At 41.2% G+C, this 19230-nt stretch overlaps 1 long non-coding RNA gene across 1 annotated transcript in view; it reads right to left on the reverse strand.

The window, feature by feature from the left end:
* Nucleotides 1-14571: 14571 nt before the first annotated feature.
* The window catches only part of LOC110255655 (uncharacterized), a 103006-nt gene continuing 98347 nt past the window's right edge, over nucleotides 14572-19230 (reverse strand). The window contains exon 10 of the long non-coding RNA XR_014818262.1: nucleotides 14572-16778. This is a non-coding gene — a long non-coding RNA (uncharacterized LOC110255655). The remainder of the gene's footprint in view (nucleotides 16779-19230) is intronic.

Below are 19230 nucleotides of genomic sequence, written 5' to 3' on the forward strand. Positions count from 1 at the left end.
TAATTTCTCTTTCTAATAATTTGTTGTTAGTCTATAAAAATGTAACAGATTTCTGTGTATTAATTTTGTATCCTGCAACTTTACTAAAGTCATTAGTGAACTCTAGTAGTTTTCTATGTGTAGTAAATCAAATATACTTGAATTCAAAAATGGACAATGAGTAAAACTGTTTGGCTTCAACCCTTCAGTGACCAAAGGCAAGTCACTGAGCATCTCTGAGGCCACAATATTTGCATCTTAATACAGCAAAAATAATACCTACTCCACTTGACTCATGGTGCTAATGACAGGAATAAACAAGATAATATGTATGAATGCCATTGAAAAATTTTTTTTTTGTCTTTTTGCTTTTTCTAGGGCTGTTCCTATGGCATTTGGAGGTTCCCAAGCTATGGATCGAATCAGAGCTGTAGTTGCCAGCCTACGCCAGAGCCACAACAACACGTCTGCAACCTACACCACAGCTCATGGCAATGCCAGATCCTTAACTCATTGAGCAAGGCCAGGGATCAAACCTGCAACCTCATGGTTCCTAGTCGGATTCGTTAACCACTGCGCCACGACAGGAACTCCCTGTGATTGAGAATATTATTCAATCCTATTTAAATATGTTATTGAAATTATTTTACTATTTTTTAAAGAAAATCCAATAAGGATTTTTTTTTAAGGTGAAACATTCTAAACAGGGCTGTCTAGTACGTCACAAATTCTCTCCATTTCTTTCCTAAGCACTTTATGGTAACTTTATTTAGTTTGAAAGGAACTTATTTTAGGTATAAAAAGGAGGCCAGGATGGAGGTATACATAACAGAAGCAAAGTAATAAAGCTGCAGAAAATGTGACTTAAAATTTTGGATGCCCATTACTCCCTGGGTCAAAGTTATATGACGTGAGTCATTTCATTAATTCAGGTATTATAGAAATTATTATATCTATAGGTATTAAAGAAATTCAGCACATGTAATTTCCAAAATATCTTTTCTTGTTTCACACACTGCTTTGCCAAATGCCCTTTCTGCATGCAGGGCCATCAGTAGGTAATTATATCAGCAGGTAATTACAAGTCTTCCTAGATTAAAGATAGGATTGCTATAGAAACGCATTCCAATATGATGGCCACTAACCACATGTGGATATTTACATTTATAGTCATTAAATTTATATGATGAAAAATTCAGTTCCTCAGTCACCCATATTTCAAGCGCTCAGCAGCCATATGTGGCTGGTTGGTGGCCACAGTAGTAATGGAGCAGATATGACATATCTGTCCTCACAGAACATTCTGGTGGACAGACAGCACTGCTGTAGAGGGTCTTTCATGTCATCGCCCCAGCTCAGCATCTCTGGGTACACAGCCTCACCCATTTCCATGGCAGTAAGCTCTTTTCTCTCTTCTCTAAGGAATCCTGTGATGCCCTCTCTTTCAGCTTCCAGGGTATGAAACAATTAAATTGTTGTGTATTGTGTTGTTTTGTTTTGTTTTCTTTTGGTTTGCTCCTAGTTATAGCACCTGGTTGGAGGTCCATGGTTATGAGGATAGGAGCATTTGTGCAATGAGAACAAAATTAGAAATAAAAAAAGGAAAATTGAGTAGATAAGAGGATTCACCTAGGTTTTCTGGGTTCCACCTTTTAAATGGAGTCCTAAAACTTAGAGGACTTTTTTCAGCACTAGAGAGACTTCTCTGAGTGGGTAAATAGCCATGTCCACAGAGAAACAGACTCAGGGGCATCACAGAAAAAGGGTAAAATTTACATAGAGTTAAGAGTCAGTATAAGATAAAAGTAGCTGAAAGGAGGTACTCATTAAAGTATATACCAGCCCAGAGTTCCCCTCGTGGCTCAGCAGAAACAAATTTGACTAGTATCCATGAGGATGCAGGTTCAATCCCTGGCCTCACTCAGTGGGTTAAGGATCTGGCATTGCTGTGAGCTGTGGTATAGGTTGCAGATGCAGCTTGGATCCTGAGTTGCTGTTGCTGTGGCTGTGTTGTAGGCCAGCAGCTACAGCTCTGATTCTGCCACTAGCCTGGGAAATCACAGGTGCAGCCCTAAAAAGCCAGAAAAAAAAAGTACATACCAGCCGATGAAACCAATGAAAGCATGGCTACTGGCATAACCAGAGTCAGCAATTTCAGCAGGAGCAGAAGAGAACTAACATCTACTAAACATAGAGTATGTATTCACAGAAACTCCATGAACTGAGTGCAATAAATCCCATTAGCAGAATAGAGAAATGATATTTTCAGTAAAATTTTCTCAAAGTCAAATTTTCTCAAATGTATATATCATTTAAATCTATACTTATCCAGCTTCAGAGCTCTTTTTTTTTTCCACAGTGCTTTGAAGACTTCCAAAGAGAATAATGTTGTCAGTCAAATCTGGGATTCCTGCCTTCTCAGCATGGGTAAAATCAAGACCTAAGACTTTCTTCAGAGAGCAGTTGGTCAAGAACAAAATGTACCATAAGGTAAAAATTTAAGGGCAATCAAATCTAGTATGCAGATATGGTTTACAAAAATGTAGGGCTTTAAAAAGCAGGATACTTCAGGAGCAAAGAGCTTTCATAATAAAAGTTGCAAGTTTTGAGCAGTTATCCTCAGATCCCCAACAAAGGCAGAGGGGAAATTTTATTGAAGTAAAAAGTGAGGATCAATGAAGAATTCAAAAAAAAAAATCTAATAAGGAAAAAGGGGTAGGAGATAAGGAGTTGGGATGAGCTTCTGCTTCCAGATGCTTATGGACAGACCATGCAGTCCCTAGTAAATGGATACAGAAATAAATAAGAAAAAAGCAATCATTTATATGCCTAAAGTGTCTCTTTAAAATGCAGATTAACCAAAGCAGTTTGAGGATCTTCTCAAGGAATTTATATTTTCCAAATTGAAAACTCATTTCTGCTTCAAGTCGTAATGGAGTGATTGGAACAAGATTTGCCCTCCCACTGTAAAAGCTAGTAAGTTGGGCAAAATACAGGAAACAACCACTTTCAGGCATTGGACATGGGAAGAACAGGACTGTGTCTCTGAGAGAAGGGAAACAAACAAGGGAACCCTATGGCTATCCTAGCTGTTTCTCTAGAGGTTCTTTTTAGATTTCAGTGCAGGGAGGGGGAACTCAGTTATAGTGGTTGCTGAATTGAAAAGCTAGAAAAGGGAGCTAGAAAAGGGAGGGGGAGGTGCCCAGAGTCTGAGGGGCACAGAATGAGAAAGCAAAATGATCAAACTGAACTGCAACAACCTGTAGGACCAAATTCAACATTCTCCGAAGGAAGACACAAAATCAAATACTCAATAAACTAACATTTACAATAAATTGGATATACTTTGGGTAATGACAGTGATCCAATAAAAATTATTATATAGGCAATGATGCAGGAAAATGAAATCCATAACCAGAAGAAAAGTCAACCAATTAAAACAGAACTTAAGATGACAGAAATGATGGAATCAGTGGATAGAGGACATTATAAGAACTATTATATGGGAGTTCCCATTGTGGCTCAGTGGGTTACAAACCCAACCAGTATCCATGAGGATATGGATTCAATCCCTGGCTTTTCTCAGTGAGTTAAGGATCCAGCATTGCTATGAGCTGTGGTGTAGGTTGCAGATGCAGCTCAGATTCCCTGTTGCTGTGGCTGTGGTGTAAGGTGGCAGCTGCAGTTCCAATTTGACCCCAGCCTGAGAATTTCCATATGCCACAGGTGTGGCCATAAAAAGCAAAAAGAAAAAAAAATATGCTTAAAGATTTAAAAGAAAATATGAACATAATTAGGAGAGAAATAGAAAGTATAAAAGAAAACCAAATGGACCTCAAAGAGCTGAAAACTACAATATCTGAATTGAAATATTCAGTAGGTAAACCAAACAGCAAATTAGATATTGCAGAAGAAAAAATTAGTGAATTTGAAGACATAACTATAGATTCTATCCACCCAAACTGAACCACAGAAAGAAAAAAAAATCTGCAGGAAAAAAAAGCTTAACAAAACCTCAATAACTTGTAGAATAATATTAAGTGGTCCAACAAATATATAATTGGAGTTATAGAGAAAGGAAGAAGGATAAAAAAAAAATTTGATGTGTGGAAAATTTGTTTTCAAATTTGGTTAACACTGCAAATCCACAAACCAAAGAATTTCAAAGAATATGATAAACAGAAAGAAAGCATACCAAGTTAGAAGATAATCAATTTGCTAAAAACCAGTGATTAGAGAATATCTTAAAAGCAGACATAGAAAAAAAAGACATACACAGGAGACCAAAGAAAATAATAATCTCACTTTTCTCATCAGAAATAATGCAAGCTAGGGTACCACGAACAACACATTTAAAATACTGAATTTTTTAAAAGCAACCTTAGTACTCTATCTCAAGAAGAAAAATCACCTTCAAAAATGAAGGATATGGGAAAATTTTATGACATTAAGTTTGGCAATGATTTCATGAATATGACACCAAAAGCACAGGCAACAAAACAGAAAATAGATCAACTGAACTTCATCAAAATTAAAAACATTTACATTGATTTGATAGGAAATCCTATCAAGAAACAATCTGCTGAATGGGGGGAAAAAGACAATCTATCGAATGGGAGAAAATATTTGTAAGTCTGATAAGAGGTTAATATTTATATATAAAGAAATCCCAAAACTCAACAACAAAATGCAAAACAACTCAATTGAAAAACAGGGAAAGAACTTAACTATGTCCAGTCACTTGTGATGGGACATGATGGAGGATAATGTGAGAAAAAGCATGTATATAAATATGTGTGTTTGTGTGTGTGTGTGTGTGTGTGTGTGTGTGTGTGTGTGTGTGTGTGTGTGTGTGACTGGGTCACTTTGCTGTGCAGCAGAAATTAACAGAGTTAATCTTACAGCACAGTGGGAAATACGAACAGGCAATGGGTAAAACACCAGGAGGAAAATGCAGTACCTTAAATATGAAGTAACATAGCAACAATCCTTAACTCAACCTGGAGCGAGAGAGGAGGAGCCTAGGCAGAAGAATCCACGTAGGAGCTGGGTTTGAAACATCAGTAGGAGTTTGCTCATTGGATGAATGGGAAGAACAACCAGGAAGAGGAAATCAAATGTGCAGAGGCTGAGCGGTATCAGCTGCCCCTGGAAGTCATTCTGGGATGAAGGAATTTGCCTGGTCCCCTCGGTACCTGGCCTCAAAGCAGACCCACAGTCCAGAAAAGACTAGCATCCATGCAGCATCAGTAAGCACCCTTTTCATCTAGAATCGACTTCAACAGAGGCAAAATTCCCTGGCCTTAGAATTTGCTCATACTCTAAAACCAAGCAGGTGCTGACTCACAGACATTGAAAAACTTATGGTCTCCAGAGGAGACAGTTTGAGGGGTGGGAGGATATGCTTGGGCTGTGGGATGGAAATCCTGTGAAATCCGATTGTTATGATCATTATAAAACTACAGATGTGATAAAGTCATTTGAGTAATAAAAATAAAAATTAAAAAAATAATAATCATTAAAAAGTAAAACCAAGCAGGGGTTAAGGCACAAGAAGGACCAATTTCATTTCAAAACAGAGTCAGAGCAGAAAATAGAATGTATCATTTACGTTAAAACACAAAGCCTTTCCTTTCCTTCCACTTCACCCTCAGTCTGTACTGGAATTATCCAGGCAAACGTTTCAGCTCTTCCCCGCTCTCCTGTTGTGGGAAGACAGCTTCAGCCAGTTGTGCATCTTAGCAAAGCCTCGATGGAGGTGACAGACCACGCTTGGGGATGCATCCATTCAACACTCCTGAGAAATGTTTGCTTAGGGAGGAGCCAGAGTGCAGGCAACACAATGGCTTAGCCACCCAATTCTTCGTATGGACACTGGTCCTCTCGGGGTGTGGTCTGAGGTCATTTGGGGGCCATCAGAGAGGATGGATGCATGGCTGATTTTATGAGGGCTGCCGAGAGATAAGGAGCAGCTGCAGCTTAACTGTGACAAGGTCAAATTCTTGACCAAAAGTGAAAACAAAAAATGAAGTTAGCCAAACGTTGCAAACCACAGAAAAAGAAAGAGAGGAACTCTTGAAAGAATATAATGAAAAAAGATGTCCTGGAAAAAAAAAATCGTCTTAAGGTCACTTTATGAATCTTAGTGTGGTTCCTATTCCTCCTTTTTTATGATCATTTCAAGTAACTAAGTACATATGGCATGTTTGTAAGTAACGCAGTCGACGAAGTTGGTTACACCTCTGCATTTATGACCATGCCCCTGAGTATTATTAACTTTTACACTCCCCATAAAATATAATTTATCACTTAAATAATTTGCTTTGTGTCAGGGTTCAGTGTGCTCCAGTGCTTTCCCGCTCATTAAATGAGATATTTTTACTTAATGAGCCAAGGATGTCCTTTGTATGTAACATTTGAATTGATTTCTAACACTTCATTTTTATAATCGTTTGGGGTGTCAGTCCCAAAAAACGCGGGGTTCATTTCACCATGGCAAAGGACAGCCATTCCGAAAACTGTGAACGTGAACGTGTGGCGGTTCAAGTGATAAAACGGTGTTATCCTTAACGAACCATCAAGATTGAGCATACAAAAATCATGAGAGTATGCAATCATAAAATAATTATTTCTTTACATAAGCAAATGATGGGACTTGAGAACTGAAGTATGTATTGATTGTTCCAAGCTCTAAGGCCCTCTGGAAAAAAAAAAAAAAAATCTGATGGGAAATAGAAAGTCTTTTAAGTCAGACCTGCTCTGGTTTACTGAGTACCTGGCATTGTTTTCTTTCTTTCTTTCTTTCTTTCTTTCTTTCTTTCTTTCTTTCTTTCTTTCTTTCTTTCTTTCTTTCTTTCTTTCTTTCCTTCCTTCCTTCCTTCCTTCTTTCTTTCTTTCTTTCTTTCTTTTTAAGGGCCATACACGTGGCTAGGGGTCCAATTGGAGCTATAGCCACTGGCCTACACCCCAGGCACAACAACAGGGGATCCAAGCCGCATCTGCGACTTACACCACAGCTCACGGCAACACTGGATCCTTAACCCACTGAGCGAGACCAGGGATCGAACCTGCAACCTCATGGTTCCTAGTTGGATTCGTTTCCGCTGCGCCACAACGGGAACTCCTGGGAGTGTTTTCAATGTGAACACAACTGCGTTCTGATTCAGGACTGCCCGCGTCACGAAGCAAAACGACTGGCTGCCGGGACCTGGCCATTTAACACACCAAAGATGGAGGGTTGACATCCCATGTTCCCTCAATCATTTTCCAAGCCCTTAGTGTTCTCAACCACTGAGGACACTCTTATGTCACCCTGTCAGGGGAGAGGGAAAAAGTTCTTGACTCTGAGCCCTGCAATCTCCAGCGCTCCATTCATCCAAATTACTTACAATTCACACTACCCATCTGTATATATCTCTCAAGGTAAAACTTCACTTTTGGATAATAGCACACAGGAGTTACTGTGTCTTTTTTTTAATTTTAATTTTTATTTATTTATTTATTTATTGTCTTTTTAGGACCACATCTGTGGCTTACGGAGGTTCCCAGGCTAGGAGTCGAACTGGAGCTGTAGCCGCTGGCCTACACCACAGCCACAGTAACACAGGATCTGAGCCTCATCTGTGATGTGCACCACGGCTCACGGCAACGCCAGATCCTTAACCCACTGAGTGAGACCAGGGATCGAACCGGCGTCCTCATGGATGCTAGTCAGATTCGTTTCCGCTGAGCCACGATGGGAACTCCTGGATTGATCCTTTATTAAGCATCTATTATTATCCTTTAAATTGATACAGGTGAGAATACCATTACTGCAGAGTGCAGAATCAATCAGGAAAGCAGGACTTAAAAGATGTGAGACTAAAACAGCCCCATGCCCGTTGTCATGTTATAGTTTAGAGGACTTGAGTGCTTCCCTGGTTCCTTGCTCGGAATTCTCCCCCTTTTGCATGCTGGCATATGTTTAAGAAGTAATACCTGTCTTCATCCTCATTTATAGACTCACAATGCAATTTAGCGTTCTCAAAATCTGTCAGAGATTCTACAAAGGAAATATGTGTTTCTCCCAGAGTTTCTCTGACTTACTAGATTACAGAAACTTTTGGTCCAAAAACACCTCTGAACCTCACTTTGAAGTAGCATCTCCTATAAAGACTTTGGGAAAGGTTAAAAGTTAAATTAGGAGTTGCTGCTGTGGCTCAGTGGGTTAAGAATCTGACTACAGAGGCTTGGGTTGCAGCAGAGGCTCAGGTTCAATCCCTGGCTCTGGTGCAGTACGTTAAAGAATCCGGTGTTGGAGTTCCCCTTGTGGCTCAGTAGAAATGATCCCGACTAGTATCCATGAGGATGTGGGTTTGATCTCTGGCCCCCCTCGGTGGGCTAAGGATCCAGCGTTGCCGTGAGCTGTGGTGTAGGTAGCAAACACGGCTTGAATCTGGCATGGCTGTGGCTGTGGCTGTGGCTTAGGCCAGGCAGCTGCTCTGATGCAACCCTTCACCTGGGACATACGATGCGCCTGCAGCCCTTAAAAAGAAAAGGAGGGGTTCCTGTTGTGGCGCAGCAGAAACGAATCCGGCTAGGAACCATGAGGTTGTGGGTTCGATCCCTGGCCTTGCTCAGTGGGTTAAGGATCTGGCGTTGCCATGAGCTGTGGTGTAGGTCGCAGACACAGCTTGGATCCCGTGTTGCTGTGGCTCTGGTGTAGGCCGGTGGCTACAGCTCCGATTAGACCCCTAGCCTGGGAACCTCCATATGCCACGGGAGCAGCCCTAGAAAAGGCAAAAAGACAAAAAAAAAAAAAATTGAAGCCCATCTAATACCCTTTACTGACTCTTGATTTTCTTGATGAGCACCCGGAAGCCTCCAATAACACCATCTATGGCTGCTTACATGAAAGCCAACATACTCATATTCTCGGAACTGAAATTATCCATGAACTTGTTTGGGGGAGTATAACCAAGTTAGCCTCTTGCAGAAGAAGGCCTATAAAGCAGAATACATCTCCCAGTCTTTCTCCATTATCGAGTTTCTTCCTTTCTAAAGATGCCCCGTTCCCAAAGCCTCAGCAGAAGCAGTACTGGGTGCAGAAGCCAGGTTTGCAAACTCGGCCATGGTATCTTTCCATAAGCCCTTATTTTAGTGAATGCAAAAGGGGGGATATTCTTAGCTATCATCAATCATCAAAGGCCTCCTATTAAAATTAGTGCTTTGATATTGCCAGATATTTCCTCTGGTGTTTCATAAAAAAGGAAATACTGAGTCCCTATGGGACCTCTCATTTATATATAGAAGATGTAATTTGCAGTTTGCCCAGCCCCACAGCTGGGACAGGATTAGGGCATTTTATTATATCAGAGCAAATGTTCAATGTAAAAAGCAGGTGGAATAAACTTCTACTTTCAACCACCAGCAAGTTCTCACCTTCTAGCTGCACCTGGCTTTCAGGTGAAAGTGCACTGATGGACGTGGATGAGGCTGGTCCTTCTAGCTTTCAGGCGAAGATGCACTGATGCAGGTGGATGAGGCTGGTCCTTCTAGCTTTCAGGCGAAGATGGACTGATGGACGTGGATGAGCCTAGTCCTTCTAGCTTTCAGGCGAAGATGCACTGATGGACGTGGATGAGGCTGGTCCTTCTAGCTTTCAGGTGAAGATGCACTGATGCAGGTGGGTGAGGCTGGTCCTTGTATTGCACTCTCCACACATCATAACTTGCATGCTGTTGCCTTTGGTGAAAAAGCTTGACGTAAAACCATAGTTCTTCCAGTATATGTGGCCATACCTTGGCAGAACTATTTACAAGAGAAGCGGTGACATATCACCAAGGAAAAGCTAGATAATATTGCACCAGCAAACTGCTCATTTATTCCCCAAAATGCAGGAGTTCTGTACTCTGCAGGAATAGTGGTTGTTAAATATGTGTTGGAGGGCAGTTAGAAAAGTATATACTCCAGATCTCACAGAACCTTCCAGTCCTTCACTCGAAACGTATTCAAAAGTCAAGTGTATGATGCCCCCAAATGAAATCTAGAAATCAAACAGAATTTTGCCAAACAAATCTGCATTTTTGCTCACAATAGTCCATCTTGTGATGTCATTAACAAAAGCGATATGCTAGTTCAAATCAGCTATTTTGTATCATTAAAACCTCCACAAGGAAATTTGTTTGACATAATAGTTGAGTAATCCTGCAGAGAGTGCCAGCCCAAGGGAACAGGACGTGAAAATATAGTCTTAGCAGCATGATTTAAATTAATTAAACAAGCATTAATACCTCCAAGCAGTTGCACACTATTGCTTCAGTCTTTGGTGGGGACAAAAACGCTATCATTTACATGTTCCATCATTTTAATATTTTCTCTGAATTGGATATCTACAGTAGCTGCGTTAGCTGATGTTTAAACAAAGGACACAGTTGAAAACACATGCTATAATAATTAAAATGTTATTATGCTGACACCATCTTTCTTCTAGGATCCTGTAACATCTGTATTGACCGTGATAAGCATTGATTATCTGGAGTGATGTAAATATTTGGGAAGTTAATAACAATGAGGAATTCAGTGCATGCTGAGACACCCAAGATAAATCACAGGAAATTCAGATCAAAGCAGGTTTGTGAATAAGCTTGTTTTTATAGTTAATGACTAACCATAAAGTGCACATACACATGTCTTTTCTCCGATGAAACGCACAAGGAAATGTCATAAAGAAACATCCCCGCTCTGCATGGCAGTTCTGTACATCTGTCGAATTTCCATATGTAGAGAGGAGGATGTTAACACAGAGGTACTTCAACTACAAAGACGGAATTGATCCAATCCATCAAGTACTTAACATGCACTTTTCAAATCATTAAAAAGTTCTTTGAATTATTAAGACCTTTTTTCAAAAGAAAAAAAAAAAGCCCACAACTTATAAATCTTGCATTTCCTGAGAGGTTAATTTAAGGATGCTGGGGTCAGCAGTTATCCAGTTCCAGCAACGGTTCTGAAATTTCCCCTCCAAGTATGGTCCCAATAATGAAGTTGTTGGTTTTCTTTCTTTTTTTTTTTTTTTAAAGAGAATCTCATGCAGCCTCACCAATTGGACATTATACTCATAGAAGCCCCATTTGGAAGAGTGAACGCATGCTTAAGGCACCAAACTGGGACCCTTCACAGTTGGTAAAAATTAGCACAGAAATAACTGGTGGTTTATGACCCACTCCTCCTATGTACACGGGTTAAGTACATAGAAGCTTTGCAGCATATCAGTAACTAAAATTCATCTAAAAACCCACCATGGGTGTTCCCGTCGTGGTGCAGTAGTTAACGAATCCGACTAGGAACCATGGGGTTGCAGGTTCGATCCCTGGCCTTGCTCAGTGGGTTAAGGATCCAGCGTTGCCTTGAGCTGTGGTGTAGGTTGCAGACTCGGCTCGGATCCTGCGTTTTTGTGACTCTGGCATATCCCAGTGGCTATAGCTTCGATTCGACCCCTAGCGTGGGACCCTCCATATGCCGAGGGAGTGGCCCTAGAAAAGGCAAAAGGAATAAAAATAAATAAATAAATAAAAACCCACCACGATCTATCTCCTGCCTTCTCTCTAGCCTCACCTATGACCACTGAGCTTCTTTCAAAGCCAGTTACAATCTCCCACCAACACCTCACCAGGAGCCCCTCTGCCTGCAACACAACCCTCTAAAATGTTGCCCTTTACCAGCTCCTGGATTCGTCATGACGTAACTTCACCTTCACATCCTCAGGCTGGGCCAAGTGCATTTTCAAGGTACAAGGGCACAGCACCCTGACTGTATTTACCCCATGGCATTGAAACAGCCACTTGTCCTGTTCATCTGTCCATAAGCCTATGCGCTCTTTGAAGAAGGGACCAAGCTTTATTCATCTTCGTGTTTGCAGAGCAGAGCAGAGAGCATCCACTCAGTGATGCTCTGGGGGAAAATAGCCAATGACACATCCATCCTCAAGATGTAACTTGACCCTGAGAAAGACACTACCTGAGGTGTCCTGCATCCTGAATTGAATGCAGATTTCTTCCAAGCAAATTTCAGGGATCCGGCGTGTCCTGGCTGGCCCTGGCCCCGGCCCTTTAGAGAAGGTCTAGATCCTTGTGAATTCTCCATGCAAAGTGAGAAGGAGCCATGAGAAAAATTAATATCGGTCCAGATTTGCTCCCTAGAACAAAACTTGGTAGGTAATCCATATCAATACGATAACCAAAATGTTCCAAAATAACATGAGCCAGTAAAATGCTTCCCAAATCTGGTTGATGCCACTCTCGAGTGTTGACTCCGGAGCGGGGGTTGGAAGGGGTGGGGAGAGGCAGGAAATATATGCACAAGAAGACACATACGCGAATGTTTACAGCAACTTTATTAATAATAGCCAGGAACTGGAAACCTCCCAAGTGTACCTCAAGAGACCGCCTAAACCTTCTGCAGTATCTTCATAGCATGAAATGCCACTCAGCAATAAAAAGGAACAAAATACTGGCACATCCAAAAGCAGAAATATAGCGCAAAATACCATGCTGAGTGAAAGAAGCCTTACCCCAAAAAATGCATATGGTATGATTCTATTTTTTTTTTTTGATGTTCTAGAAGAGACAAAACTAATTTATGTTTGACAAAGAAAACCAAAAGAGTAGTGACCTCTTTGGGATTCGTCATGAGGAGATTTTCTAAAGAGGTGATAATGTTTTCTGTCTTAGACGTCAGCGGTGTTACCTGCAGGTGACAAAGGTGTATACATTTGTCAAAATATACCAAGGGGTACACTTAAGAGTTGTGCATTTCATTCTATGTGATTTTAACCTAAAAAGTCATAAACAAATAAGTTCTACTTGATGCTGTACCTGCCGAAATGTTTAGGAGCGAAGGGCACTAATAGTTATTGACTTTGAAATGCATCAAAGATGGGTTGATGAGTGGATAGAGGGACAAAAGGATGAATTATACAGCAAAATGTTCATGGCAGACTCTTAGCCATAAGTGTGTGGGTAGGTACTCTAGGATTCTTTCAACTTGGCTGTATGCGAAATTTTTTATAATTCAGCATTAGGAGGTAAAGTACATATTCTGGGTCTTCCATCCCAGAGTTACTGGGGTGGAGATGGGGGACCGAGGTGTAAACCTTCCATTTATCTATCTCTTGCTTTGTTTGCCAGGTGACTTTCCTGCATTTCATAGCCATCAGCTACAAGTTCATAGGATTAATATTTAGGACCTACTTGCAATTTGGCCCCATAATATTTTTTCTTGTTTTATTTTCCCACTGTACAGCAAGGGGATCAAGTTATATACATTACATTTTTTTCCTCACCCTTTGTTCTGTTGCAACATGAGTATCTAGACATAGTTTCAATGCCACTCAGCAGGATCTCCTTGTAAATCTATTCTAAGTTGTGTCTGACATTTTTTTCCATAATATTATTAATATTTTGAGAACCCACATCCCCAGCCTCACATTTTTTTTCTCCCATCTCTCACAAACTGGTGCCTAAAACTTTACCAATATAGATTTACTCCATGCGGGAAAAGTAAATAAGCCAGTAAATCAATAATCTACCCACAGTGGCAAAATAATGTCATAAAGTCATGGTTATCAGAATATATATTTTTTCTTTTTCTTTCTTCCTTTCTTTCTCTCTTTCTTTCTTCTTTCTTTCTTTCTTTCTTTCTTTCTTTCTTTCTTTCTTTCTTTTCTTTTCTTTTCTTTTCTTTCGTTGCTTTTTAGGCCTGCACCTGTGGCATATGAAGGGTCTCAGGCTATGGGTCCAGTTGGAGCTGCAACTGCCAGCCTACACCACAGCCACAGCAACACAGGATCTGAGCCGCATTTGCAAACTACACCACAGCTCACAGCAACTCCGGATCCTTAACCCACTGAGCGAGGCCAGGGATGGAACCCACATCTTTATGGATACTAGTCGGGTTCATTATCACTGAGCCACAATGGGAACTCCCTTACTATACATATTTTCATGGCAAATATGGCAGACCTAAAATGGAAAAATCAGAGAAAATGCCCATGACAACTTTGTCTCCTCTGTTCTCACTCCTACAAGAGGACATCGGTAAAATAGCCAAGCCCAGCAATCACTGGAATATCAAAGAAAAGCTATTTTACCCCTCCGGGACCCCATTACTCTGGCTGTGAAAGAGACGATCTTTTGTAACTGTTATCCATCATGATTCCAAGATGGGGTCCCTGGATAAAATACAGGATGTTTGGTTAAATTTGAATTTGCACAAAGTGAATATTTTTAGTGTAATTATATCCCGACTATTTTTTTTTTTTTTTTTTTTGCCTTTTCTAGGGCATATGGAGGTTCCCAGGCTAGGGGTCGAATCAGAGCTGTAGCTGCCAGCCTTCGCCAGAGCCACAGCAACGCAGGATCCAAGCCGCATCTGCAACCTACATCACAGCTCATGGCAATGCTGGATCCTTAACCCACTGAGCAAGGCCAGGGATCGAACCCACAACCTCATGGTTCCTAGTTGGATTCCTTAGCCACTGAGCCATGACAGGAACTCCATATCCCAACTATTAATGGCATATACTTAACACACACACACACGCAAATATATATATCATGATTTACCAGGTTTTTGAATTTAACTGGGCATCCTGTTTTGAATTTAACTGCACATCCAGTTTTGTAACTACTATTTGTCCTTTAGGACATCTGGCAACTGAGTTTGGAGGGAGGCAAACGTTAGAGCCATAGCCCAGAATCACTGGCATCTTGGTGAAAAATGCCTTTTGACTAAGGAGCCAAAGACTCACTTTGAAAAACGGGATGATGATGTGTGCAGAGAAGTTCAGTGCGTGTTGCAGGTAGTATTTCAAGCCACCTGAGTAGGTCCCTCAGATGGTGCCTCCAGGTTCTCTGAAGACCAAGGCTGGGTCCTCAGAGGCTGTACTGTGCTCAACCAAAAAGCAACCAGGATGCTTCTCTGCAGCTGGGTGAGCAAAGATGTGCCCCAGGTGATGGGGTGAAACTTGGCATGTGACTGCTGGGCATGAGGGGCAGTTCTTAACTTGAACCAGTACATCTATTTCATGCACCTCAGGGAAGGATTTCCATAACTGAGCCCAGCTCCAACCGAGCGCCTTTACTCCAAGTGAACGTAGGAGCAAGAAGATACGTCTTGACTGTCGGAAGTCACCGTGAGTGCAAATGACAGCTGACTGTAAATACTCACCTGGCAGCTGGAAGAGGTCACTTGAGGTTGATGGGATCCTTCCACTGCTGGATTTGCAAATCCTATGTGAAATGGTAACCGCATGGAGTTGGTCCACACAGAATGAAAAGGTGAGGTTTTTCTAACACACTGACGGAGTCTATTTGGGGTGGATGGGGTGGGAAGCAGAGACAGCTGAAATCTCTCCGCCTGGTCATTCAGCAGCAGAGTGGGGAAGCTGACCATTTCATATTTAAAAGTTGAGACGGGAGTTCCCATCGTGGCTCAGGGGTTAATGAGCTCAACTTGGATCCATGAGGATGCGGGTTTGATCCCCAGTCTCGCTCAGTGTGTCAAGGATGCGGCGTTGCTGTGAGCTGTGGTGTAGGTCGCAGATGCAGCTCCGATCTGGTGTTGCTGTGGTTGTGGCTAGGCAGACGGCTGTAGCTCTGAATCGACCACTAGCCTGGGAGTCTCCATATGCCGCAGATGCAGCCCTAGAAAGCAAAAAATAATAATAAAAATAAAAAATAAATAAAAGTTGAGACCAAATTTCCCAAATCAGGTCCCCAATTTAGAGGCTTCTGGGGTAGGAGTAGACCACAAGCACCTTTTTATGATTTATTTTCATAAACATAAGTCATTGCGAAAGAAGTTGTAAAAGAGTTGACAGTGATAGAAGCTGCTACGAGGTAAAAGCTGATCATCAGAGGTTACGCCAGCAGTTTCCTCCTGGGTCCTGGCCACTTCACTAGGTGGGCAGGAATTTGGAGTCAGGAGTGGGTGATGTGCTGCTGGGGCTTTTGAAATCCTGCCTACACACCAACTGAGGTCTCTCCTAAAGAAACAAAAGTGATGGAGTTCCCTGGTGACTCAGTGGATTAAGGACACAGCATTGCCACTGCTGTGGCTCAGGTTCGATCCTTGGCCCGGGAACTTCTGCATGCCGCAGGTGCAGACAAAAAAAAAAAAAAAAAAAAAAAAGAAATAGAAAGAGATAAAGTTTTCTTTTAGGCAGGTAAAACTTCCTAAATGTCATCTCCTCTTCACATATACATCAACACACATTTTATTTCATACATCCTACACACGTTTTAAATTCCTTTTCCCATCTTGATAATACGTGTTGTCTTGCGCTATTTAAATTTCTCAGGTATTCTTCATTCCACTGACACGCTCGACATCTAAGCTGTCTTTTTTTCTAAGACTATGCATTACCTTCTCTTTCTATAACCTCTGTGCAGCTTTTTCTTTGCGTGTGCTGTAACAGTTTGTACTATGCCGAGGCACCAGGATTAATTGTGTCTCCAGCCATTATCTTGTCCTTGTGTTTTTTCAGACTTGAGGCCTCTGAAATTTTTCAAAACAGCTCACGGCCTAAAAAGACATCATCTTCACAGTAGCATAAACGAATGCGCTGTAGACCCAACAATGGATGTTTATTGCACCTTGCAAAACTACTTTAATTACCTTCAGATTACCGGTTGTATTCAGACAGATTCATTCTCATCTGAGGACGCCTGTGGACGTTTACAACAAAGTCTTTCCAAAGCAGCGCTCTATGAAGAATGACTTTCATAGTCTCCCATGCTCCTGGTTTTACACAATGAAAGCTGGAAATGGATTGGTAATAAATTAAAAAAAAAAAAAAAAAAAGCTTTAGGTAATAATGCAACAGAGGCTTTATCACTGTATAGAATGTGAGTTGAAAGCCTGCTACCTTAAGACGTCATTTTGTCTCCGTGGGTCCTGGCCTTGTTCCCAACAGCGACGACAGCATTATAATCAGGTTGGCACGTATCAGTGCATGGAGCTTAACCAAGATGCCCGTTTATGCTGACCCATGGATTTAGACATAATATAATGTATATGCATGTCTTTACCCTTGGTAATTAAGATAAGAGTTTGTGTCTCTCCACCCTCCCCCCATGACTTGTGCATGCACCCCGCAGCAAAAAAAAAGAAGCAATTTGTTTCAAGTTCTTATTTTATAAAGAAAAACAGTGTAGCTAATGTGCACTCAGCCGAGTATGTCAGACACTTAACACTCAGTTTGTGCTACACGCTTCCTTTGCTATATGTCATTTAACCTTGACAGCGTCTCCAGGTAAGGAACCTGAGACCAAAGTCTAAAGTCCAAAGCAAGGGGCATAACTGGTATTCATACCCAGGACTCCAAAGTCTGTTGTGCCCTCAATCATCTTTTAATTTAATTTTGAACGCATATATTCAGTTGTATTAATGATCAAATAGTCAATTTGTAGGTTGGCAACTATCTGATGTTAATTTGACAACTGCATATTTCTTTCTACTGTATGTAAAGAAGAAATTTGTTTTGAAGATGTTAAATTTTATTTGTGATCATGTAAAATCCCTTTCCACAAACATGTCCAAAAGAGAAAGGTCATTAATATCGGTAAGGATAAAAACCAGCAGGAATAGCACAATGAGAAGTAATAGGATATTAATGTTTGATCTGATAATCCAATAACATAGATAAATATTTGATGATACATGATGACAGGCGTGTCTGAAATGGCATGAAGGAATCCAAAGCCACTCGCAGAAAATGTGAAAATACAAGCAGATATCACCTAAAATTCTAACTCTGCCTTGGCCTTGCCCACATTCCCAAAGGCAGACATAAAGAAATACTGATGATGCTAAAAGAGATCTAACTTTTCTTACAGCTCTAAATTCCTGTGATTTTAATCCTCTAGGTTAAAAGTGAATTTGTGTGTGACCCAGATCACGTAAAAGAATCTCTAGAGGGAGTTCCCGTCGTGGCGCAGTGGTTAACGAATCCGACTAGGTTGCGAATTTGATCCCTTGTCTCGCTCAGTGGGTTAAGGTCACAGATGCAGCTCGGATCCTGAGTTGCTGTGACTGTGGTGTAGGCCATCGGCGACAGCTCCAATTAGACCCCTAGCCTGGGACCCTCCATATGCCTCGGGTATGGCCCTAGAAGAGACAAAAAGACAAAAAAAAAAGACTAAATATCAACATAGGCTTAGCATTTGAGTACGAGCTTGTCTTCAAAGCAATACCTGTGTGTGCATATGCCATGTGACATGGCTTTTTCATAGAACCAATAAAAATAATTGGGACACATGACAATATGCCCCTCAGAGGAAAACCACTGCCAACCGTTGTCAACTTGCATGGATATTGCTACCTTTGAAAAGGTGGCAGGTCAGTGGAGATAGAAAACTCTTCAATTCAGTTTAAATGGTCAAACTGGTTTTGTCTCTAAACACAATCCACACAGTCCCCTTTCAGAGGTTCTGTTATAGGACGTGAGAAATTCAAGATGTCCTAAATCTATGAAAATATAGGAGTTCCCGTCATGGCGCAGTGGTTAACGTATCCAACTAGGAACCATGAGGTTGCAGGTTCGATCCCTGGCCTCGCTCAGTGCGTTAACGATCCGGCGTTGCCATGAGCTGTGGTGTAGGTTGCAGACGTGGCTCGGATCCCGCGTTGCTGTGGCTGTGGTGTAGGCTGGTGGCTACAGCTCCAATTCAACCCCTAGCCTGGGAACCTCCATATGCTGGGGGAGCGGCCCTAGAAAAGGCAAAAAGACAAAATAAATAAATAAATAAATAAATAAATAAATCTGTGAAAATATAAAACTGTTCAAGTGTGTTGACCTAAGAGCTTCACTGAAATTAGTTTTCAGATATCTAGAGTCATGTCCAAAATTTCCTGCCTGCACTGCCCACCTTGATAGAAATTTGACTCTAACACTTAGGCTCTCTAATTTATAATGAAGAGTTTCACAGTTTGAGGCAAAATCCTGAAGTCAGATTGCTTTGTGTTTGGCCTCTGCAATGTTGTGAAGTTATAAGAAATACATATTTGGTCATCCTCTTTTGTCTTTGGTCTTTGCTCAAATTCAAGCTTGGAATTTTGTAATGAGGAAAGCTATAAAGGTGTGGTGTCTTTATTATGTAAATAAGCTGGCTTTGGGGCCCAGGGTAGGGATGGGAGCTGGTTGTCATGGGAACCAAATTTTAGACCCTCCCCTCTTCCTGGAGGTCAGAGGGGAGGGACTAGAAGTTGAAT

Source organism: Sus scrofa, chromosome 10, assembly GCF_054392235.1.
Source record: "Sus scrofa isolate SSC_HxYL_T2T_F1_AM1 chromosome 10, Sscrofa_HxYL_maternal_Yorkshire_Landrace_v2.0, whole genome shotgun sequence".
Taxonomy (NCBI): domain Eukaryota; kingdom Metazoa; phylum Chordata; class Mammalia; order Artiodactyla; family Suidae; genus Sus; species Sus scrofa.